Here is a 25,275-nt window from a genome sequence, read left to right on the forward strand (position 1 = left end):
AGAATTGTAGTCATTTCAACACTACAATTATTGTTTTTCTAAGAGATTACAAACAACAAAAAAAAAGCCTAAGTAGAAATAAAAGGGCACACCTATGAAGAGAAAATTACTAATATTGATGTTTTTCGGGTATCAGAATTGTGACTGGTTTTTATGGTAGGCTGTGTTATGTTCCAAATTATTTTCTGCCTCCTCCCTTGTTGGAAGATTACACATTTCTACATTTCATCATGTGAATTTCAGTGTCTTTCTATGGAAGGCATATACTTCCCTATCTCTTACACCATAATTGTTCAAATGATTTGCTCTAACCAAAGGAATGTGAGTAGAAGAAATAGTATGTCAGTTGTGTGCAGAAGCTGCAAGGTACACTGTTGGTTTTGGATTGGTCTCCTTTCCTCTGTCACAAAGATAGGACGTTCTCAATAAGGTCTTTAGGCTCCATTTTCAGCCTGGATCCTGGAATAAGGAAAAAATGTGTGACAGGAGCAGAAATACAGCTAATTGTATTTGTTAATACAATTATTGTATTGTATTAATTGTATTATTAGCTGAAATACAGCTAATACAAAAGGAAAAGAAAAAAGGATAAAGCAAAAAAAAAAGTATTTGTTCTTTAAAGCTATTTGAAATTTTGAGAAGGGAGCATTTGGTATAGCAACCTAAAAAAGAAAAAAAAAACTGACACAATCTTATGTAAATTTTGTTAAATGACCTGGAAAAAGGGTTGCATAGTTTTCCATACAATTTGCAGATAACACTTGGCCATCTTGAATAATGAAATAAAAACAAGAAAATTACCTGAGCCAAGTCTCAGCATTATGCTAAGAGTGTTTCCTACTTTATTTTCAGTATCTTATTTGATCCTCTCTAAAACTCCATTAAAACATTATTAATTTATTTACATATACAGAAACTCACTGGTCCAGAATTATATATCTACTGCCAGACAGATTAAAACCTTGGCTTCAAGTGCCTGGCTTTCAAGAATGTACAAATTTTGGAGTGAATAGATAATACATAACACATGTACTAAGTGCTAACCCCCAAAATGGTAATGGAACTATGGACCCTAAAAATGCAGAAATTACTCTAAAAGGCATAGAGAAGAGCATCTTTCCTAAGACACCTGAGTGAAATCAATGAGAACACTATAGACATGAGGAGGGAAATCTGAAAGGAGATACGATTAAAATCTAAAAAGTCATGTGGACTGTCAAAAAATAAACACGGTCTCAAATATAAATTTAACTGTAATCAGTTATGGTCTTTTGTTACATCAATACATTTAATTTAGAGTTAATAAAGTTATGCCATGATTAGAATTATGTCTCCCCTCTCCAAATTCATACTTGAAGTCTTAATTTCTACTACCTCAGAATGTGACCTTATTTGGAAATAGGGTTGTTGCAGATGTAATTAGTTAATGTAAGATGAGGTCATACTGGAGTAAGGTGGGTCCCTAATCCATTATGTTGGGTGTTTTTACATATAAGAGAAATCTGGACACAGGCATGCACACAGGGAGAACACCATGTGAAGATGAAGACAGAGATCAGGGTGATGGAGAAGAAACTCGGGAACTTCAAAGATTGCAGACAAACCACTAGCAGCTAGGAAAGAGACCCGGACGGACCCTCCTTCACAGGCCTCCGAAGGAACCAACTCTGTCAGCAACTTGATCTGGGTTTTCTAGTCTCTAGATCATGAGACAACACTCTCTGTTGTGTAAGACACTTAGTTTGTGGTATTTTGTCACAGCAGCCTTAGCTAACAAAGATAAATGGATTATTAACTTAGAAAATACATTGTAAATGTAAAGAACACATGTCACTTTGTAGTGATAATAATTTAATAGAATAAAAATAAGTTTGTATAAATTCATAAATCATAAAGCTATAATGAGCTGCAAAGGAAAACTGTAATATTATTGTTCATGCTTTCAGTCTTTGATGATTTCAGGGAGGAAAACCTGAAGGAAGGAAAAGATTTCATTTTGTTTTATTTTAAAGGAATAAACATTGGTGATTGCTTCGATAATTACATATTAAGCTATAATAATTTTCTAGACTTAATTTTTAGACTTTGCCAAGACTGTCTAATATCTTCTAGTAAATTTTTAGTTATAAAATGTTAGCATAGTGGGAAGGGCAGAAGTATTTTGGTCTCATGTAGGAATAATATACATTTTTATACCCTCCAGCCTTCAGCTAAAAATGGTGCCCTGATGGCGGGAGAGAGTTAATTCACATCCCAGATGCTTAACTTACTCCCTGAGAGTAGATTACTCATTGGCAGGACACGGTAATTCTTCATTTTAACCATTACTATAGCATTTTGTATTGTCAAGTGCTATGTGGTTTTGCAATCCTTAAAATCCCTTGGTGAAGTAAAGGGGATGACAAACAAAATTATGTCTGATTTACAGACTGGGGACCTGGGACTCAGTCAAGAGACAAAGCCGTCATTGGTAAGGGCCATCCCAGAAGGCAGGAGCTCTGGCTCAGGTCTCTGTTTATCATTTGGAGTGCAGGAAAAAAACCTGAGGGATATCAGCTATGCATGCAACTTCTTATATTTCTTGGAACTTTAGCTCCCCACCCAAGCTGATTCTTGGCAACAGCCATCTGTCAAAAAAAAAATTAAAGTGACAAAGAAAGTTAAGTACAAATTGTGTACAGTGTGCTAGAATTTTAGCTATTCAGGGTTAGAGATGTCTACAAAAGTAAAACAAAAAACACTGTAACTTAACATTGACTCTCTTAAACTATATCACAAAGACTAAGGGCAAATATTCTTTACAATCTGCCACTACTTTCACAAGTTAATCCTGTTAAAAGCATCAGTGGAAGGGCATTAAGGGGCCAGGAGCTGCTTAGAAAAAATTCAAAGAACAAATTTTCTGTTACTTAGTATAATCTCATCTAAATCCGTATGAATTTGAAAAAAATTAATATCTCTACCTTGTCACTTAATGATGAGATCAAACTGCCACTTAGCATTTATTCCACCAAGCATATTTTACCTACTATCACAGCTATAAATTCAGCATTTGTCAAGTTGTTGCTTATAAAACAACGCTGGGCTTTTTGCTGTGAGTGTTTTGAGGGAATACGCTCATATTTCAGCCTGCAACCCAGGATTCCAGTTTTTGAAAACTGATAAAAATTTCAAAATGAAATATCTAAAAAAGAGTTCTTTAGAAGAAATCAACATTTGGCTCTCAATTGGAATCAGACATTAGACTATAAGGTCAGGGATGGCTGGCTAGTTCTCAAATTCCTGAAGTTGAATGTTGGCATTTCATGTCTGCTTTCAGTTGACTTTAAGATACAAGCAGCCAAAACAGATATGATTTTATGTAATTTAATGTTTACTTGCTTTGATTTTATAAAGTTTAAAATGTTCTAACCCATTTTCCGGCTGCCAAGCAGAGATCTAGTGTGACCCTGGTGTCCCATTGATTCTAAAATCAATGATTGTGCTACTAGTGCTTAGAGAGCATGATTGCACTTTCTTTTCTTTTCTTTTTTTTTTTTAAATTTATTTATTATTATTATACTTTAAGTTGTAGGGTACATGTGCATAACGTGCAGGTTTGTTACATATGTATACTTGTGCCATGTTGGTGTGCTGCACCCATCAACTCGTCATTTACATCAGGTATAACTCCCAATGCAATCCCTCCCCCCTCCCCCCTCCCCATGATAGGCCCCGGTGTGTGATGTTCCCCTTCCTGAGTCCAAGTGATCTCATTGTTCAGTTCCCACCTATGAGTGAGAACATGCGGTGTTTGGTTTTCTGTTCTTGTGATAGTTTGCTAAGAATGATGGTTTCCAGCTGCATCCATGTCCCTACAAAGGACACAAACTCATCCTTTTTTATGGCTGCATAGTATTCCATGGTGTATATGTGCCACATTTTCTTAATCCAATCTGTCACTGATGGACATTTGGGTTGATTCCAAGTCTTTGCTATTGTGAATAGTGCCGCAATAAACATACATGTGCATGTGTCTTTATAGCAGCATGATTTATAATCCTTTGGGTATATACCCAGTAATGGGATGGCTGGGTCATATGGTACATCTAGTTCTAGATCCTTGAGGAATCGCCATACTGTTTTCCATAATGGTTGAACTAGTTTACAATCCCACCAACAGTGTAAAAGTGTTCCTATTTCTCCACATCCTCTCCAGCACCTGTTGTTTCCTGACTTTTTAATGATCGCCATTCTAACTGGTGTGAGATGGTATCTCATTGTGGTTTTGATTTGCATTTCTCTGATGGCCAGTGATGATGAGCATTTTTTCATGTGTCTGTTGGCTGTATGAATGTCTTCTTTTGAGAAATGTCTGTTCATATCCTTTGCCCACTTTTTGATGGGGTTGTTTGTTTTTTTCTTGTAAATGTGTTTGAGTTCTTTGTAGGTTCTGGATAATAGCCCTTTGTCAGATGAGTAGATTGCAAAAATTTTCTCCCATTCTGTAGGTTGCCTGTTCACTCTGATGGTAGTTTTTTTTTTTGCTGTGCAGAAGCTCTTTAGTTTAATGAGATCCTATTTGTCAATTTTGGCTTTTGCTGCTGTTGCTTTTGGTGTTTTAGACATGAAGTCTTTGCCCATGCCTATGTCCTGAATGGTATTACCTAGGTTTTCCTCTAGGATTTTTATGGTATTAGGTCTAACATTTAAGTCTCTAATCCATCTTGAATTAATTTTCGTATAAGGAGTAAGGAAAGGATCCAGTTTCAGCTTTCTACTTATGGCTAGCCAATTTTCCCAGCACCATTTATTAAATAGGGAATCCTTTCCCCATTTCTTGTTTCTCTCAGGTTTGTCAAAGATCAGATGGCTGTAGATGTGTGGTATTATTTCTGAGGACTCTGTTCTGTTCCATTGGTCTATCTCTCTGTTTTGGTACCAGTACCATGCTGTTTTGGTTACTGTAGCCTTGTAGTATAGTTTGAAGTCAGGTAGCGTGATGCCTCCAGCTTTGTTCTTTTGACTTAGGATTGTCTTGGAGATGCAGGCTCTTTTGTGGTTCCATAGGAACTTTAAAGCAGTTTTTTCCAATTCTGTGAAGAAACTCATTGGTAGCTTGATGGGGATGGCATTGAATCTATAAATTACCTTGGGCAGTATGGCCATTTTCACGATATTGATTCTTCCTATCCATGAGCATGGTATGTTCTTCCATTTGTTTGTGTCCTCTTTGATTTCACTGAGCAGTGGTTTGTAGTTCTCCTTGAAGAGGTCCTTTACATCCCTTGTAAGTTGGATTCCTAGGTATTTTATTCTCTTTGAAGCAATTGTGAATGGAAGTTCATTCCTGATTTGGCTCTCTGTTTGTCTGTTACTGGTGTATAAGAATGCTTGTGATTTTTGCACATTAATTTTGTATCCTGAGACTTTGCTGAAGTTGCTTATCAGCTTAAGGAGATTTTGGGCTGAGACAATGGGCAAGCTGCTGGGTAGATGTGGCCTTTTTGAGTTGGACCAGTTTTTACTACAATGAGGCAGAAGAGTTTAGAATCAGTGTAATAACCTATTTAAATTGATGTCATTCAGGTCTAGAATTCTACTGGCAAAAAGACTTACAGATGAAATTTATTGTTTGAGGAGTAACAATTTTGGACACAGCTACCACAAATCTATGACAGAGAATATGCCAATGTTATTTTAGTAAGTTTGCAATTTAATAAAATAAATACAATAATTAGACCTAATTGTATGATCCAAATCACTGCTTTTAAATCAATTATAGAAATTTTTATTTGGTGGCACCTCTTAGTATCTACTGAGCTAAATAACTTTCTGAAAGAATAAGCAAATTGATTATCATCATACGCTATTATATGTAATAAAAGGGGAAGAGTCCTCAAACGTTCTTTTACTTGGATTTTTAAGATAAAATCACACCCATTGCAAATGTTTGGCAAGAAGCTTCTACTTTAAGGAGAAACTAAACTTTAAAAGAATATAAATTATCAATTTTGAACAGCATTTTTTTTTTGAAATTTTTTTCTTTCTTTCTTTTTTCTTGGCCAGCCACCTTGACCTTACAGTCTAAGGCCCAAAATTTCAGTTGAGACTCAAAGGTTGACTAATAACATTGAATTCACCATTTTAACTTTTTTAAAGTGTACAACTCAGTGGCGTTTTTTATATTCACCATGTTGAACAATCATTTTCAGGGTTTGGGGGTAAGGAGGAAAGAGAAGTGACTACATGATGGCTACAGGATTTCTTTTGGGGTGACGAAAGTGTTCTGGAACTAGATAGTGAAAATGATTCCTTACTAGTGTCCCATCAAAAAAAAGAGGTAGAAGGAGCAAAAGGAACTATACCTAAAAGAACCTCAGTCTCTGTGTTCCAGGGGTGTACTCCACTTCAGCTTACAGATTAGGGTTGGGGCCAAGGTTGCCTTCATGTGTGAGCAGTAGGAGGCAACTGGAGGCCCCATGTGGCATCCAAAATCTATTGGAGTCCAAAAACAAGAAGAGAAGCTTAGCTTTAGTGGACACAGGTGCATAATGAACATTAACTTGTGCTGTGGTAGATTTAGCTAGTGTCTTTTTTTACCATCCCTTTATACACTGATTCACAGGACCAATTTGCTTCTTCTTGGAGTGGCCACCAATGGCCATTCCAAGTGTTGCCCCAGAGTTATCTACATACCCCACTATTTGTCATGGAATAATTGCTAGAGATTTAACTTGCAGCCCAATGCCACATTCTGTTAAACAGTTTCATTACCTTGCTGATATTATGCTAACCTCCAAACACTTGTCATTGCTACAGCAACACCTTGATGCCTTGTGCACTCATCTCTAATCCAGAGGAGGAGCCATTGAACCACAAAAGATATATGACCCAGGATCAGCTGTGAATTTCCTAGGGGTCACTTAGTCAGGTAAGATGTGCCTTATCTCAAGCATAGTAATTGAAAAAATACAACAATTTTTCACACCTAAAACAGTTAAACAGTAACAAAGTTTCCTAGGTCTTTTGGGATACTGGTGGGCTTTCATTCTATATTTAGCTCTATACCAACTAGTAGAACAGGGATCTAGTGGGTGCTGGAATAAAAAACATGAGGAAGCATTTGAGAAGGTTAATTTACTAATGACTCAGGGAAAAAGTCTTATGTTCCTCTCTTCCCAGAATATCAATGTCTACAAATGGGATCATTATCCCTGAGTGAACCAGTTGGTCCCTCTGACAAGTCCATCAAGGGAAAGCAGTTTCCCTAGGATTTTGATCACAACTATGGAAGGATGCTCAAATCCACCATTCCCCAACTAAGCAACAGATCCTAGGAGTATACAAGTCTTGCAGCAAGTTAAACCCGTAACTACTGCTTTACTGGTAACAGTAAAAACAGGCCTGCCTATCACGGGGTGGATAGAAGGGTTGTTTGCCAGGCCTGCCTCACCTATTGACCAGGCCTCCACTTTACAAAAGTGTCATGCATACCTGCAACAATGTAGCTCCCTCTCCACCAATCCCCTGGGAGATAAACCACATGCTATTTTAGGGCCAGTACACTATCAGACCAGTACTGGTCCTACTCTGGAGCCCCCATAGTACTTCACCCAATTTTTAGTAGGATTGTTTGTCTTTCAGTTGTTGAGTTGTAAGGGTTCTTTATGTATTTTGGATATTAGACCCTATATAATATATGAGTTGCAAATATTTTTTCATATTACGTAGGTTGCCTTTTCACTTTCTTGATACTGTCCTTTAATGTACAAATGTTTCAATTTTTGAATAAGCTCAATTTACCTATTTTTTTTCTTTGGTTGCTTGTATTTGTGGTGTCATATCTAAGACTATCAAATCCAAGGTCATGAATGTTTATTTCTGTTTTCTCCTAAGAGTTTATAGGTTTAGCTCCTACACTTAGGTCTTTGTTCCATTTTTTGCTTAACTTTTGTATATTGTACGAGAAAATGCTTCAATTTCATTCTTTTGCTTGAGAATATCCAATTGTCTCAGCACCAAATAGCCTATTGTTAAAGAGACTACTTTTTCCCATTGAATGATATTGGCACCCTGGTCAAAAATCAATTCACCATGTATTGGTTTGTTTAAAGATTCTCAATTCTATTCCATTGATCTATATGTCTATCCTTATGTCAATACCATACTCTTTTGATTACTGTAGCTCTGTAGTAAGTTTTGAAATTAACAAATGAAGTTCTGTAAGAGTATTCTTCCTTCTTAAGATTGTTTTGGCTATTTGAAATCCCTTGCAATTCCATATGAATTTTAGAATAAGCTCTTCTATTTCTGCAAAAAAAAGGTCATTGCAAGTCTGATAGGGATTATGTAAATCTGAATGTTATTTTAGAAAATATTACTATTGGCCAGGCGTGGTGGCTCACGCCTGTAATCCCAGCACTATGGGAGGTCAAGGCAGGCAGATCACAAGGTCAGGAGATCAAGACCATGGTGAAACCCTGTCTCTATTAAAAAAATACAAAACATTAGCCGGGCGTGGTGGCGGGCGTCTGTAGTCCCAGTTACTCAGGAGGCTGAGGCAGGAGAATAGCATGAATCTGGGAGGTGGAGCTTGCAGTGAGGTGAGATTGCACCACTGTACTCCAGCCTGGACAGCAGAGCGAGACTCAGTCTCAAAAAAATAAAAAAATAAAAAAATAAAAAAAATATTACTATTTTAACTATATTAAGTCTGCAAATCAATGAACACAGTATATTTTTCTATTTATTTAGTCCTCTTTAATATCTTTAAGCAGTGTTTTCTGGTTGCCAATGCAAAAGTCTTATAACTTTGTGGTTAAATATATTCCTTCTATTTCACTCTTTTGGGCTAGTATAAATGGAATTGTTTTCTTAATTTCCTTTTTGGATAGTTAATTGCTAGTATATAGAATTACAACTGATTTTTTTGTATGTCGAACTAATGTTTTGCAACTTTGCTGAATTAATTTCATGAATCAATTTACATTATAGTAACTAATCAAGCACAGTAGAGAATGGCTTAATAATTTGGGTTCAGTAGGCTAGTAGAAAAAAAAAACTACTGTATTTAAAAAGAAGAGAAATATTTTCTTACATTTTTATTTAAATTAATATTATATCTGTCATCATATATCTCTTTCACACAATAAAAGTGTATTTAAGAAAAACTCTCTGGCTGTGACCAAAATAATCATAATGTACACTGGCTTTCAGAATGACTATTTTTTATGTCAATAAAACATTGTTTGTCTGGTGGATAAATAATAAACCCGCCAGACCAAACCTACGAATCATTGGATAAATTTTTCTTGAAAACCTAGGAGTTAAGAAAAACATATTTGAATTAACAGGAATAGTTTTAAAAATATTCAAAGGCCTATTTTAACACTCTAAAACTTGCAGATATTTCTTGTGCAAAAAAATTTCAGTGTGTGTGAGGCTATATGCCTTCTCTGCTGATCTATTAGCCAAAACTTTATAGTATTTACACACAAGCTAAAACCAGAGCACCAGAAAATCTACCACCACAAAGAAAACAAATACATGAAATTTAGGTCCTAAAGTGTTAAGAAAATTTGATCAATAAGCAAAGATTATTTATAAAACATTTAAAATCTTAGAGATAAGAGAGAAATGACCAAATGCCATGGAAAGAATCTAGCTCAGAGCTAATTTTATGATTTAGAAAGGGTAGAAATGAGAATTTAATTCTCTAGCAATAAAGAAAAAAAATGAAGGCAGAAATAGATTGCTTCAGGGATAAGACTGATCACAAAGAAAAACTTTAGGAGCTAGATGGTTAATGGCCAAATACAGGAGACAAAAACCTGGGTAGAATCAGATTTCAAATTAAGAGCTTCATAAACACAGTAAGTGATGTATAGGGAGCTTAAACCACATAATTGTGAACCTATAACGTATCTAATTATGATACTGGTAGTACCTGATGTCCCTACACAGTAGTGTGAAGTAACTATGTAAAACACTTTCGTAGATAAATGAAAGTAAAAAAGATGAAGGTTTATGGCAAAAATGGCATGTTGTTTAAAATAACTTTTTGTTAAGGCTAAGTTCCCTTTAATAGTAATAGTAAAGTGACCCGTTAGATTTTTTTTATGTTGTTGTTTGTTTGTTTTTGGTGTTGCTATAAGCTGTTTTATCATGCCGATCTGCTAGTGTTTGAAACTACCATAAAATGATGCTATAAACACCTTTACGCAAATAAACTAGAAAATCTAGAAGAAATGCATAAATTCCTGGACACTTACACCCTCCCAAGACTAAACCAGGAAGAAGTCAAATCCCTGCATAGACCAATAGCAAGTTCTGAAATTGAGGCAATAATTAATAGCCTACCAACCAAAAAAAGCCCAAGAGCAGATGAATTCACAGCCGAAATCTACCAGAGGTACAAAGAGGAGCTGCTACCATTCCTTTTGAAACTATTCCAAACAATAGAAAAAGAGGGACTCCTCCCTAACTCATTTTATGAGGCCAACATCATTCTGATACCAAAACCTGGCAGAGACACAACAACAACAACAACAACAAAAACAAAATTTCAGGCCTATATCCCTGATGAACAGCGAAATCCTCAATAAAATACTGGCAAACTGAATCCAGCAGCACATCAAAAAGCTTATCCACCAGGATCAAGTCAACTTCATCCCTGGGAGCAAGCCTACTTCAACATATGCAAATCAATAAGAGTAATCCATCACACAAATAGAACCAATGACAAAAACCACATGATTATCTCAATAGATGCAGCAAAGGTCTTTGATAAAATTCAACAACCCTTCATGCTAAAAACTCCCAATAAACTAGTCATTGATGGAACCAATCTCAAAATAATAAGAGCTATTTATGACAGATCCACAGCCAATATCATACTGAAGGGGCAAAAGCTGGAAACATTCCCTTTGAAAACCGGCACAAGAAAAGGATGCCCTCCCTCACCATTCCTATTCAACATAGTATTGGAAGTTCTGGCCAGGGTAATCAGGAAAGAGAGAGAAATAAAGGGTATTCAAATTGGAGGAGAGGAAGTCAGATTGTCTCTGTTTGCATATGACATGATTGTATATTTAGAAAACTCCATTGTCTCAGCCCCAAATCTCCTTAAGCTGATAACCAATTTCAGCAAAGTCTCAGGATACAAAATTAATGTGCAAAAATCACAAGCATTCCTATACACCAATAATAGATAAACAGAGAACCAAATCATGAGTGAACGCCCATTCACAATTGCTACAAAGAGAATAAAATACCTAGGAATACAACTTACAAGGGATGTGTAGGACCTCTTCAAGGAGAACTATAAACCACTGCTCAAGGAAATAAGACAGGATACAAACAAATGGAAAAACATTCCATGCCCATGGATAGGAAGAATCAGTATCGTGAAAATGGCCATACTGCCCAAAGTAATTTACAGATTCAATGCTATCCCCATCAAGTTACCCTTGACATTCTTCACAGAATTGGAAAAAACTACTTTAAATTTCGTATGCAACTGAAAAAGAGCCTACATAGCCAAGACAATCCCAAGCAAAAAGAATAAAGCTGAAGGCATCATGCTACCTGACTTCAAACTATACTACAAAGCTACAGTAACCACAACAGCATGGTACTGGTTCTAAAACATATATACAGACCAATGGAACAGAACAGAGGCCTGAGAAATAATGCTACACATCTACAACCATCTGATCTTTGACAAACTTGACAAAAACAAGCAATGGAGAAAGGATTCCCTATTTAATAAATGGTGTTGGGAAAACTGGCTAGCCATTTGCAGAAAATTGAAACTGGTCCCCTTTTTTACACCTTATACAAAAATTAACTCAAGATGATTAAAGATTTAAATGTATGACCTAAAACCATAAAAACCCTAGAAGAAAACCTAGGCTAAATACCATTCAGGACATAGTCATTGGCAAGGACTTCATGACTAAAACATCAAAAGCAATGGCAACAAAAGCCAGAATTGACAAATGGGATCTAATTAAACTAAAGAGCTTCTGTACAGCAAAAGAAACTGTCATCAAAGTGAACAGGCAACCTACAGAATGGGAAAAAATGTTTGCAATCTATCCATCTGACAAAGGGCTAATATCCAGAATTTATAAGGAACTTGTTAAACAATTTTACAAGAAAATAACAAACAACACCATCAAAAAGTGGAGGATGAAGGATATGAACAGTCACTTCTCAAAAGAAGACATTTATGCGGCCAACAAACATATGAAAAAATGCTCATCATCACTGGTCATGAGAGAAATGCAAATCAAAACTACAATGAGATACCATCTCACGCCAGTTAGAATGGTGATCATTAAAATGTCAGGAAACAACAGATGCTGGAGAGGACGTGGAGAAATAGGAAAGCTTTTACCCTGTTGGTGGGAATGTAAATTAGTTCAACCATTGTGGAAGACAGTGTGATGATTCCTCAAGGATCTAGAACCATTTGACCCAGGAATCTCATTACTGGGTATATACCCAAAGGATTATAAATCATTCTACAATAAAGACATATGCACATGTATGTTTACAGCAGCACTATTCACAATAGCAAAGACTTGGAACCAATCCAAATGCCCATCAATGGTATAATGGATAAAGAATATGTCACCATAAAAAAGGATAACTTCATGTCCTTTGCAGGGACATGGCTGAAGCTGGAAACCACCATTCTCAGCAAAGTATTGTAGGAACAGAAAACCAAACACTGCATGTTCTCACTCATAAGTGGGAGTTGAACAATGAGAACACATGGACACAGGGAGGGGAACATCACATACTAGGGCCTGTTGGGAGGTGGGGGCCTAGGGGAGGGACAGCATTAGGAGAAATACCTAATGTAGATGATGGGTTGATGGGTGCAGCAAACCACCATGCCACGTGTATACCTATGTAACAAACCTGCACGTTCTGCACATATATCCCAGAACTTAAAGTATATAAAAAAGGAAAGTTCAGGTCAACATCCACCAATGTAGAAAATCATTTAGCACTCAAAATTTCAGAGGGCATTTATACCTAAAGGTGAACTCTGCCTCCAGCAAAGTCAACATGGGAATAGATTGGGTATCTTAAAACTAAAAATGTAAATTAGTGGATGATTATTTCTTTCAGGAAATGGTTTTTCATTTACAAAATTTTTACACATGACATCCTTCTTCTAGTAATTGAAATGATCCCAATGTTAAAAAAATTTTCATAGATTATTAGAACACCTTTTATACTAAGGTGAGATAAACTCAGGAGGATATTCATTCTTCTATCCAGTGGACATTGTAATGCAATCCTGAGGTTCCTTTCAATGAAGGACTTACAGCCTCAGCTGGTGGAGAGTGATGTTGACTGACAGCTTTGAACAGTCAGTGCTTTCAAAAGATTGACTCAGCTGCAGAGAGCCACCTTGCACTATGTCACACTCATTCCTGGATGGCCCACATCCAGTGACTGATCTAGGCAAAGGTATAAAGGCCACCTATCTTAGCCCAATTTAGAACAACTCTGAAGGTCCAGTCTGTCTCCAGAGTGCCCCCTAGGATTGACTGAGCCTGCTGTTGAGTTTGTATTACTGCTCAACTTCTGCTCAATCCTTCTTCCTCCCTCTCCGTTTTTAGTGTTGATCTCAAAGATTCTTAAAAACATTCTTCATGTTAAACTGTGTACCAGAGGCTATTTTCCATAGATCCCAACATAACATTATAGAAAATGCATCAGAGATAGTAGAATATTGAAGAAAAATGAAAAAAAAAATGAAGGACTTAGATATTAGGGAGTATAGAATTAAGATTCAAGCTAATTAAATACAGTAGTTTAAAAAATGTTTATGTATAATCTAAACGATATGACTTTCAATTTTTAACATAATTTTTAAATTATGTTACTGGAAGTAAAAAAAAGGTATTCCCTTTACTTCCTCCCATCTATAAGAAAATATAATTTATATGCACTTTATTATTGATGAATAAAATAAGAAATACTAATAAAACTGAAAAAAGTGGAAAAATGAAACAGGGAAAGGGCAAAATTCTATGATCATTTTACTGTACCAGTTCATCTATAGTTCTTTTCCATTTTCACTTCTAATCCTGTTCTATACACAGACGCTTTTTTTCGTCTACTTTTACCAAATCAGACATTTCCTAGAGATTGTTGTTGACTCTGAATCACAAACATGTATTCTTGCCACAGAAAGCACATTGTAAAGTTTAAACATGGAATCCATTCTTATACAGCCTAAGTAGCTATATCCAAGTTTTAAGTTGTTTATGATTCATAGCATAGTAGTTTTCCAGGGCTGCCATAACAAAGTACCACAACTGGGTGGTGTCTTAAATGACAGAAATTTACTGTTTAGTAGTTCTGGTGATTAGGAGTTGATCAAGATATGGGAAAGGTCAGTTCCTTTTGAGGGCTGTTAAGGAGAATCTGTACCATTCTCTCTCCTAGCTTCTGGCATTTTCTGGCAATCTTCAGTGTTTCTTTTCTTCAGGAACACTAAGACACCCTGATCTCTGCCTTCGTCCTCACTTGGTGTTGCCCATGTGTGTATGTTTCTGTATCCAAATTTCCCCTTTTATAAGGATGCAGTCATATTGGATTAGGACCCACTCTAATGACCACATACTAACTTAATCATCTGCAAACACATATGAAAAGATTTTTTCATCTGTACAAGTTGCAAGAAGTTCTACTAACATGTACATTGAGAGTAGCCTAATACTTCCAATAACATTGCTATAATATTTGTGTATATATAGTATATATATATTTTTTTCTGATGGGCTTCATCCAAATTGCTATAATATTTAGCCTGAGCAATAAGAAAACATCTTATTTTGTTGTGCAGCATTTCTTATGTTACCAACAATTTGTCATGAGCAAAATTTAACTCAACAAATCAACATATATTGACTGATTGACTGTAACATGCAAAATATTCTGCTATGTATTTTGGGTAATATGAAGACATATAAAAGGAAGACTTTCCTTTTGAAGACTTTATAATATTGTGTTTATATAAACACCAAGGATAAATAAAACAGACACACAGACCAATGGAACAGAATAGAAAGCCCAGATATAATGCCACACCTACAACTATCTGATCTTCAACAAAGTTGAAAAAAACAAGTGATGGGGAAAGAACTCCCTATTCAGTAAATTGTGCTGGGACAACTGGCTAGCCATATGCAGAATATTGAAACTGGATTCCTTTCTTACACCATATATAAAAATCAACTCAAGGTGGATTAAAGACTTAAGTGTAAAACTCAAAACTACAAATTCTGGAAGATAACCGTGGCAATATTCTGGACATAGGAATGGGCAAACATTTAATGATGAAGACACCAAAAAGCAATCACAACAAAAGCAAAAATTGACAAATGGGATCTAATGAAACTTAGGAGCTTCTGCACAGCAAAAGAAACTATCAAAAAAGTAAACAGATAACCCATAGAATGAAAGAAAATATTTGCAAACTATCATCTGACAAAAGTCTAATATGCAGCATCAATAAGGAACTTCAAATGATTTACAAGAAAAAAACAGGACTTCATTAAAAAATAGCCAAAGAACACAAACAGACACTTTTCAAAAGAAGACATACGTACGACCAACAAGCATATGAAGAAAAACTCAACATCACTGATCATTAGAGAAATGTAAACCAAACCACAATGAGATACCATCTCATACCAGTCAGAATGGTTATTATTAAAAGTCAAAAAATAACAAATGCTGGCAAGGCTGCAGAGAAAAAGGAATGCTTATATACTGTTGGTGGGACTGTCAATTAGTTTGACTCTTGTGGAAAGTGGTGTGGTGATTCCTCAAAGAGCAAAAACAGAACTACCATTCGACCCAGCAATCCCATTACTGAGTGTATAACCAAAGGAATATAAATCATTCCACCATAAAGACACATGCAAGTGAATCTTCATTGCAGCATTATTCACAACAGCAAAGACATGGAATCAACCTAAATGCCCATCAGTGACGGATTGAATAAAGAAAATGTAGTACATATACACCATGGGATACTATGCAGCCATTAAGGAAGAATTAAATCATGTCCTTCGCAGGAACATAGATGGAGCTGGAGGCCATTATCCTTAGCAAACCAATGCAGAAAAGGAAAACCAAATACCACATGTTCTCACTTATAAATGGGAGCTAAGTAATAAGAAGTCATGAACACAAAAAGGGGAACAACAGATACTAGGGCCTACTTGAGGGTGGAGGAGGGGAAGAGAGACAGGATCAGAAAACATAACTAGTGGGTACTCAGCTTAGTACCTGAGTGATGAAATAATCTGTACAACAGTCTTCCATAACACGAGGTTACCTACATAACAAACCCGCACATGTACCCCCAAACCTAAAGAAAAGTATTTTTTAAAAAACAAAACACACCAAAGATACAAAAGACATTTATGTTCACTGTCTGCAGTTTCAGAAAAACGTTACATAGTTCTTCAGTTTGGCCCACATCTCATCATTGCAAAATTTGTTTGTACTCTGACAGCTTAAAGTTGTAAAAATTCCTTGAATCTTGAAATTCTATGAATTTATACAATTAATTACATTGAGAATGACTGTAATAGAACAAGTACTTATCAACTGTTAAATTTAAAAACTGGTTTATTGTGGTTTAAATAAAATAAAATAATAATCTATTTTCACCAAGTTTTAAATTGGTAAACTACTGTGTTGCTCTAAGATCAACAGTTACATTTATTTGACACTCAAGAAAAATTATCCCGAGGTATCAACTTCATGTTTTTAGTTGACAGTGAAGTTTTAGTCATAGAATCTGGGTAACTTCCTGCTAAATAAAAACTTTTTTATTGTGGTTTAAATAAAATAAATAATGATCTATTTGCACAAAGTTTTAAATTGTTAAATTCATTGTTGCTCTAAGATCAGCAGTTACATTTATTTGACACTCAAGAAAAATTATTCCCAGTTATCAACTTCATGGCTTTAGTTGAGAGTGAAGTTTTAGGCATAGAATCTGGATGAGTAATTTTCTGCTAAAAATTTGCTCTGTGACCCCTTACCAAAAAACATGCAATACATTATTATTTTTACATAAAACACAGCATGATTAATGCTATGCTCAATTTGTTGTCTCACAATTGCTTAAAAAACAATAATAATTTAGGCAAGTAAGAACTACTCTCTAAGAAGATAGGCTTGTGTCATGTTCCACATAATCCTATAGATTACACAGATCCTATTGACTTCTAAAGCAATCTACAAGATTAATTTTAAAATAAGATAACTTTTATTTTTGGAATAATGTCTTTTTTATAAATCACTTTGCTATCAGATTAAAGACATATTTAAACTCTGAGAAGATAAATTTCAGCATTGAACTTTTTTTTTAGGCTTACTAAGTGTCTCTGCTTATATTTATTTATTCACTTATTTATTATACTTTAAGTTCTAGGGTACATGTGGACAACGTGCAGGTTTGTTACATATGTATACATGTGCCATGTTGGTGTGCTGCACCCATTAACTCGTCATTTACATTAGGTGTATCTCCTAATGCTATCCCTCCCACCTCCCCCACCCCATGACAGGCCCCAATGTGTGATGTTCCCCACCGTGTGTCCAAGTGTTCTCATTGTTCAATTCCCACCTATGAGTGAGAACATGCGGTGTTTGGTTTTCTGTCCTTGCAACAGTTTGCTCAGAATGATGGTTTCCAGCTTCATCCATGTCCCTACAAAGGACAGGAACTCATCCTTTTTTATGGCTGCATAGTATTCCATGGTGTATATGTGTGACATTTTCTTAATCCAGTCTATCATTGATGGACATTTGGGTTGGTTCCAAGTCAGATGAGTAGATTGCAAAAATTTTCTCCCATTCTGTAGGTTGCTAGTTCACTCTGATGGTAGTTTCTTTTGCTGTGCAGAAGCTCTTTAGTTTAATTAGATCCCATTTGTCAATTTTGGCTTTTGTTGCCACTGCTTTTGGTGTTTTAGACATGAAGTCCTTGCCCATGCCTATGTCCTGAATGGTATTGCCCAGGTTTTCTTCTAGGGTTTTTATGGTTTTAGGTCTAACATTTAAGTCTTTAATCCATCTTGAATTAATTTTTGTATAAGGAAGGGATCCAGTTTCAGCATTCTACATATGGCTAGCCAGTTTTCTCAGCACCATTTATTAAATACGGAATCCTTTCCCCATTGATTATTTTTGTCAGGTTTGTCAAAGATCAGATGGTTGTAGATGTGTGGTATTATTTCTGAGGGCTCTGTTCTGTTTCATTGGTCTATCTCTCTGTTTTGGTACCAGTACCGTGCCATTTTGGTTACTGCAGCCTTGTTGTATTGTTTGAAGCCATGTAGTGTGATGTCTCCAGCTTTGATTTTTGGCTTAGGATTGTCTTGGCAATGGGGGCTCATTTTTGGTTCCATATTAACTTTAAAGGTGTTGGGTTTTGAGGGTGGATGTCTTGTGGATAGCTTGATGCCTTCCCCTTAGTAAAGAGTTCACAGGAGATCTGGTTATTTAAAGAGTATGGCACCTCCTCCCTCTCTCTCTTGCTCCCTCTCTTGTTGGCTCCCCCTTTGCCTTCTGCCATGATTGTAAGCTTCCTGAGGACTTACCAGAAGGTGGTGGTAGCACAACACTTCTTAAACAGCCTGCAGAACCATGAGTCAAATAAACCTCTTTTCTTTATAAATTATCCAGTCCAGATAGTCTTTTATAACTATGCAAAACAGACTAACATCCTGGGAATAAAATATATTAATGGATCAGTATAATACTATTTTAGTTGTGTTGAATTTTGAGCTGAAGAAGGCAGCTGTTCAGTATTTTTACAAACATTTTTGTCAAAGTTATGGAAATTAGCCATCCCTTTCAACCTTTCTAATTTGAAGCAATCACTGTGTTCTGCAGAATACATTCTCAGAGAATGGGTAAATCATTATCTCCCTTGGGATCTCTGGTTCCAAGCCTTTGAAAAAGGGGAAATCTTCCAGTTTTACAAAAGTTAATTGCCAGTGACTAGTCTACACGGACATGATTAGGAATGCAAAATGGGGCATATCTGGGTCTCCTAACCATCCCAACTTAATCATTATTTTTATTACTTGTTTCCCTGTGAATTCTGTGTTATTAAAGCTGAACTGCTACATCATCGATTGTATTTTATAAATTGTTAAATTTCCCTGTTATCAATAATGTCACTTTTAGTTCAGTTAGCTGAGTTTTCTTCGCGTCAACATGTTCCAACTTCAGAATTGTTTGCTCTTTTTTCACAGAGGAAATGTCTTTTGAAAGCTTTACTGACTCCAGGCAGATTTCTTTCAACAATTTCTTGCTTCTTGTGGTAAGTTTGTTCCAGAGAAAGATTAATAGTCTAAGACCCTCTATCTTATTCATATTTTAAATAATATATAATGTTTTCATAGTCTTTCATGTTGTTTGATTTTATTTATATTTTTACTCATCTTTCCAAAGAGATAAATATGTGTGTGTATATATATATATACATAAATATAATGCCTTTTCTATTTTACTATTGCATTTTTTTCTGCTTATCTCTTCTGTAGTTCTCTTAAAATTATTAATTTAATATTACAGAAAGGCTATCATTTTAAAAACAAGATTATTTACTCTCCCAAAAATTTCAAAATAATTATGCTTCCCATGCAATGTTCACATATTGAATTCTCAACTTTGTTTTTAGGTGACAAGAAGTTTATATTATTTTGTTATAACAGTAGTATGAAAATTTATGTATTTTTACTAGTTCTGGTTTAGAAAATGTTAATATGTAAGAAGATTATAGACATAAGAATTATTCTACTGAATAATTAAAACATTGTCTTAAAAGTTGACTGGCAATTCTCTCCCACGTTCTGAATTTTCATTTTTCTTTTCTTTTTTCATGAACAGGTTTTGCATATTATGTAATATATTATAGAGGAAAAGAATTAAAAATAAGAAAGTAAAAATCATCCCATAAGGTTTTTTTGTTTGTTTGTTTGTTTGTTTGTTTTTAAAGAATACATGCAAGGGTGTTGCAACACATGTAATGCACGTCAAATACTCTTGTTTGTCTGAGTTTTCTGCAACAAGAACTATATTTTGCATGGTTTATATGACACATAAAAAGGTAATTTCCAAAATAAATACTATAGGGATGATAGAAACCTTGGAGATCATGTACCTAGAGCTTAACTACATCACATAAAAATCTATAGAAAAATACAGGCTTCAGGACCTATTTCAGAGTACAGGCAATACTAGGTGGAGAGTTGTTAGATGTTGGAAAACTGTGTTATTCTACCACCTCACTTGGTAATTGTGAAACATCCTCTATGTTTGACATCTACTGGTCTAATATACCAACTGCTTCATTTTGGAGCTATAGAACAAAGAACTAGGTGATTAACTAGTTAGTTTAGGGTTATGTAACTAGGAGATGAGCTCAAAGTCTCCTCTCCATCAACCACCAGTTCTGTGCTGTTTTCCCAATTCAATTCAATTCAATTCAATTCAATTCATCCAATTCAATGGAAGAGCAAGTATTTATTGGCCATTTGGGGGGGAGGGGTTTATTGTTCCAATCTTGAATGATTGATTTTAGGCATATTAATGGAGATATTTTAGATACAGTTTTCTTAAATCAGAATACATTGAAAATTTCAGGAGCACTTGAATCTTTTAGAATTATGTTAATTTTAGATTGCTTGCAAAAATCCACTTTCATCAATGAGGTTTCCATAGCATTTGTTAAAATTTCAAAGAGGATATGCTCCTCTAGAAACATTAAATACTATTGATAAATCCTTATCTCCAACTAATTTGTTTTACTAGACCATGTTAGTAAATGACATGTTAGTAAATGGCATTTACTAACATTTACTAACATTGCTATTAATGTAATAGCATTAATGCCAAAAGTTTTGGGATGTGATATTTAAATTTACCCATCTTCCCCAACTATGTAGGCTATTGAAGATAATTCAGTATATTGCCACAGTTTAATCATTTTTTTCTTTGCTTTCCTATTTGCACATAAAAGTTATACAAAGTAAAACATACTGAATATTCCTTTTATGATTTTTATATTCTACTTTTAGCATTTCAGAGAAATGAAGAGTAAGAAAATAAGTCAAGGGAATACCACATATGCATAACAACATCGTTCACTTTGTTTCAGCATGCCTGGTATTTGGAAAGTAATTGCATTCTCTGGTTAGAGAATGAGACTCTAAAGTAAAAAAGAAAGGCTTTTCATCAGATGTCTTTATTCAGCATTATATTTTATATGGATGCATCAGTAGTATATGCTTAGAAAGAATGCAATGAATATATATACTGCTTTTGTAATAGGAAAATTTTTCTGAAAAAAAAACAAATATCATGTAAGAACAGATTTTTCTATCTCTAGATGTTAGAAGAGCAATTATGTTCCTGTGAGCAGCTGATGGAGGACATCATCAACATGGAAGTACTCCTTTGTGAGAGAAGTATCAGCTTACCTTTATATTAATAGATATTACCTTTGGATATATCTGTGGGAAAAGAAAAGCTATTTCAGTAAGTGGTATCTCTATTGTACTTCTCCACCTAAGTCATAATATTCTTTCAGATGGCTTCTCTAGTTAAGGTACTTCCAATAAAAAAGATATAAAATTTCACAAAATACTCTTTTTTTTAACCAAATTAATGTCAGAATTATGACATAATTCTGGCTTCTGTATTTATTGTCCTTTTGACTCTGCTGAAGATTTGAGTAGTTAAAGGCATATATAGAAGTATATATTCTTCAATTGTTTAGACATTACATCATGATAATAGTGAGTCTAATAAGATAAAATGTTACTGACAGAGCAAAAAAGAAATAGAAATCAAATAAGCTGTTAAAACTTTCACAATATAATTTATTACACTATTTTCTCCACTGACAAGTATTTTGAGAATAAAAATCTTTTACAACAAATTTAGTTATAAAATAAACTTGTAACACATTAGAGGCTCTACTAGATATTACCTTAGCAGAAATACCATTTTTTCACTAAGCTTCACGTATGTGAGACTACCTATATGAAAATATTTTATGTTGATGTCCATTATGGCTAGGAACAGTTGAAGAAAATGAGGCTTAACCCAAGGGCAAACCTGTGAATTGCAGAGAATTTTTTCTGGCTGTATCACTTTTACTACATTTTTTTTTATTCATATGGTTACTCTTTCCCCATTTTCAATCATCCAACACTCTTCTGTTATCTAGCTTGTTCTTCCTTCATGCAAACATAATTAGAGCTGATAACAGCTATTTGAACATGTTAACTCACTCATTTTCTTTAGAGTTAGTGTAGTAGCTCAGCCAAGCATTAAACTTCTCTCTCATTGTAGAATAAAATTGTTTTTAATTAAAGTTAATTAAAGTAGGGAGACTCCAAATGACATCATATTTACTGAAATGCAGAATAATTCTGAATGCAACTCTGGTAGCTTTTTGAGGGTCTTCAGTGGTAATAATATGAGAGTGTAGAAACAGAAAGGATAGAATAGGGACTTTGTGTCCATCTGTAATGGCAAAGTTAGACAGGGGGCTAGTCTGGCTTTGCCTGCTGAAGGCTTATTTAACAGAGGGCTTGGAATGTGAGTGAGCATGCCTGGAATACTAAAACATTTCTAAGGGCTTATTTTTGTGTGACACCATGAAAAAATAGTTAAATAATGAAACATACAACCTTAACATATTCTTAGTTTCTAATGTGACAATGGTAATTCTCAAAAGATAAATCTGCAAGTAAGTTTAATAAATAAATATATTTCCTTAAAAATGGTGTGTGCTTTTTATAGAATTATGAGCAAATAGTTACATGGCAGGATACCTCATATCTAGGATATATTCTTTTTTAATTGTAACTATTCATTGAAGATATAGGATTTCATAAATTGAGAGATGAAAGGAAAGGAGCTTGACAAACTGGTAAAGAAATTCAGACATGGCAAAGAATAACTTGTTGCAGGCCATGCAATACATAAAATCTATAGAATTTATTTCTGTTTAAACCTATTTAACTGAATGGAAAACTATACAGACAACCAGGTTTTGAGGGGCCAGAAATTTGGTGAGAATAGTGAGGCAGGCGTAATACTGAGGTGAGCCTTACATTTCCCTTGAGGAATCTTTTAGTTTCTAAATAGCACAAGGCCAAAAGACCAAGAAGACAGCCACAAGGCAGATAAAAACCTAAGCTAAGACTTTGGCCTTATTGGGATGTCTCAAGATAAAACTTGTAGTTTAAGAAAGCAGGATGTCAAGAAACTAAATTACAAAGAAAAAGGGAGAAGAATAAGGGAATTTTAGCATCGTGTCATGTTCCTCCTTAAGACGTTTGCTAAATTTTATCTGGTATAGGGCTAACAGGATATCAAATGGAGTCAAGAGTAGCAGCTAAAGGTATGGGCAGCAAAACAGGGTATTTGGCAGTTTCCCAGGATTGAAGAAGAAAAAATTGGAGAAGGGACTCTAGTTAATATCCCTGACTTCTTATTATAAATAGAATAAAAGAAGGTTATACTCCAAAAACATAGGTAACAAGAATTATATCAACTCTTAACAAAAATGTGAAACTCAGCTCCGGACAAGCACAACCCCACAATGGAAAAGCAGGTCTGCCCTATATTTAAGGTACCTGAGAAAAATCTAAAGGAAATCCTCCCTGAAGGAAGAAAATATGAGACAAAACATCAAATTATATCTATAATTTTTCATTAGCAATATTCTACATGTGATCAAACTTACTAGGCATGTCAGAAGTCAGAATCAAAAAACAGAAAACTAAAACATAATATAAGCAGATACAAAGGTGAATTAGAGTTGGAGATATCCATCATAGATTTTAAAATAACAAAGAATAAAATGCTGAACAAAATTGTTAGCAAGATCAAGAATCTCACTATGCAACTGGAATTTATAAATAATAACCCAATGGAAATTACAGAACTGAAAATGTTAACATTTAAATTAAGAATGCAATAGATGTGCTTAAACAGTTAAAGAGAGGATGTTCGAACTAAGGAGAGATCATTATAAAATATACAGACTGAAGTTCAAAAACTAAAGAGAATCTATAATATACAAAAGAGCATACAAGACACATGAGACAATTTAATATCTGTAATTGTATTTGTATAACGAGAAGAGAGAAATGTTAAAGCAGCAATATTTGAAAAGATAATAGGTGAGAAACTTTCAGAGCCAATAGAAAGACATCAACCCACACAATCCAGAGCATTAACAAACACCAAGGAGAACTGGGGCATGAGGTAGGAAAATCTAAAAGCATTAGAGTAAAACTGACCTTTTTTTAAATGCATAAAAATGTTGTAAAAGTAGTCAGATAAATAAAAGACATTATCTTCAAAGGAAAGACACTTCATTAGAAACTATGGAGGGCAGAAAACAATAGAATGACATTTTGTAAATGCTCAAAGAAAATATGCCAAACTGTACTTGTTTATTCAGCAAAAATATCCTTCAAAAAGGGAAATTAAATAAAGATGTTTTCAGCCAAACAACTGAGAAAACTCATCAACAGCAAACCTGTGCAAACATACATATTTAAAGAAGTTCATTAGACAGAAGACTAATGATCTAAAGAGAAGCACAGAAATGAGAGAAGGAAAGAACAATGAAAGAGTTAAATATGTGGGTAAATCAAAATAAAAATAACCTAAGTAGACCGGGTGCAGTGGCTCACACCTGTAATCCCAGCACTTTGGGAGGCTGAGGCAGGCAGATCACAAGGTCAGGAAATTGAGACCATCCTGGCTAACACGATGAAACCCCGTCTCTATTAAGCATACCAACTTTTAATTCAAAACTGCTTCATAATGCAATTTGACCAAAAAAGTCTACATGCTAAAATAAGATATAATCCTACAACAACTGACTAAAGCATAACATTACAAAAATTTATTTGTATTAAAAAGATAGGTTAATTAAAAAGCAACTCACCTGATTAAGGTAACTATTTTATGTTGTTATTAAAGGCAAATGAAAAACAGACTTTATAAAAATGTAAAGATCATGTACTGGCTATTCCTGACCAGATTAGCACTTATCTCTAGAATAATGCAGATTGTCTTCTATTATAATCTGTTAATTACACCTTGGGGCCATAAACACAACCAGTTTCTAGAACAGGGATACAAATATATTGCTTTGAGGACAGAAAAATATATCCTGACCAAGAGATTGTTTATGGCAGTTAATTT

At 34.8% G+C, this 25,275-nt stretch overlaps 1 long non-coding RNA gene across 1 annotated transcript in view; it reads left to right on the forward strand.

Moving 5' to 3' along the window:
• The window catches only part of LOC144340987 (uncharacterized), a 124,228-nt gene that overhangs the window by 48,862 nt on the left and 50,091 nt on the right, over positions 1 to 25,275 (forward strand). The window contains exons 2-3 of the long non-coding RNA XR_013417525.1: positions 19,293 to 19,360; positions 21,431 to 21,579. This is a non-coding gene — a long non-coding RNA (uncharacterized LOC144340987). The remainder of the gene's footprint in view (positions 1 to 19,292; positions 19,361 to 21,430; positions 21,580 to 25,275) is intronic.

Source organism: Macaca mulatta, chromosome 5, assembly GCF_049350105.2.
Source record: "Macaca mulatta isolate MMU2019108-1 chromosome 5, T2T-MMU8v2.0, whole genome shotgun sequence".
In the NCBI taxonomy this organism is placed as follows: Eukaryota; Metazoa; Chordata; class Mammalia; order Primates; family Cercopithecidae; genus Macaca; species Macaca mulatta.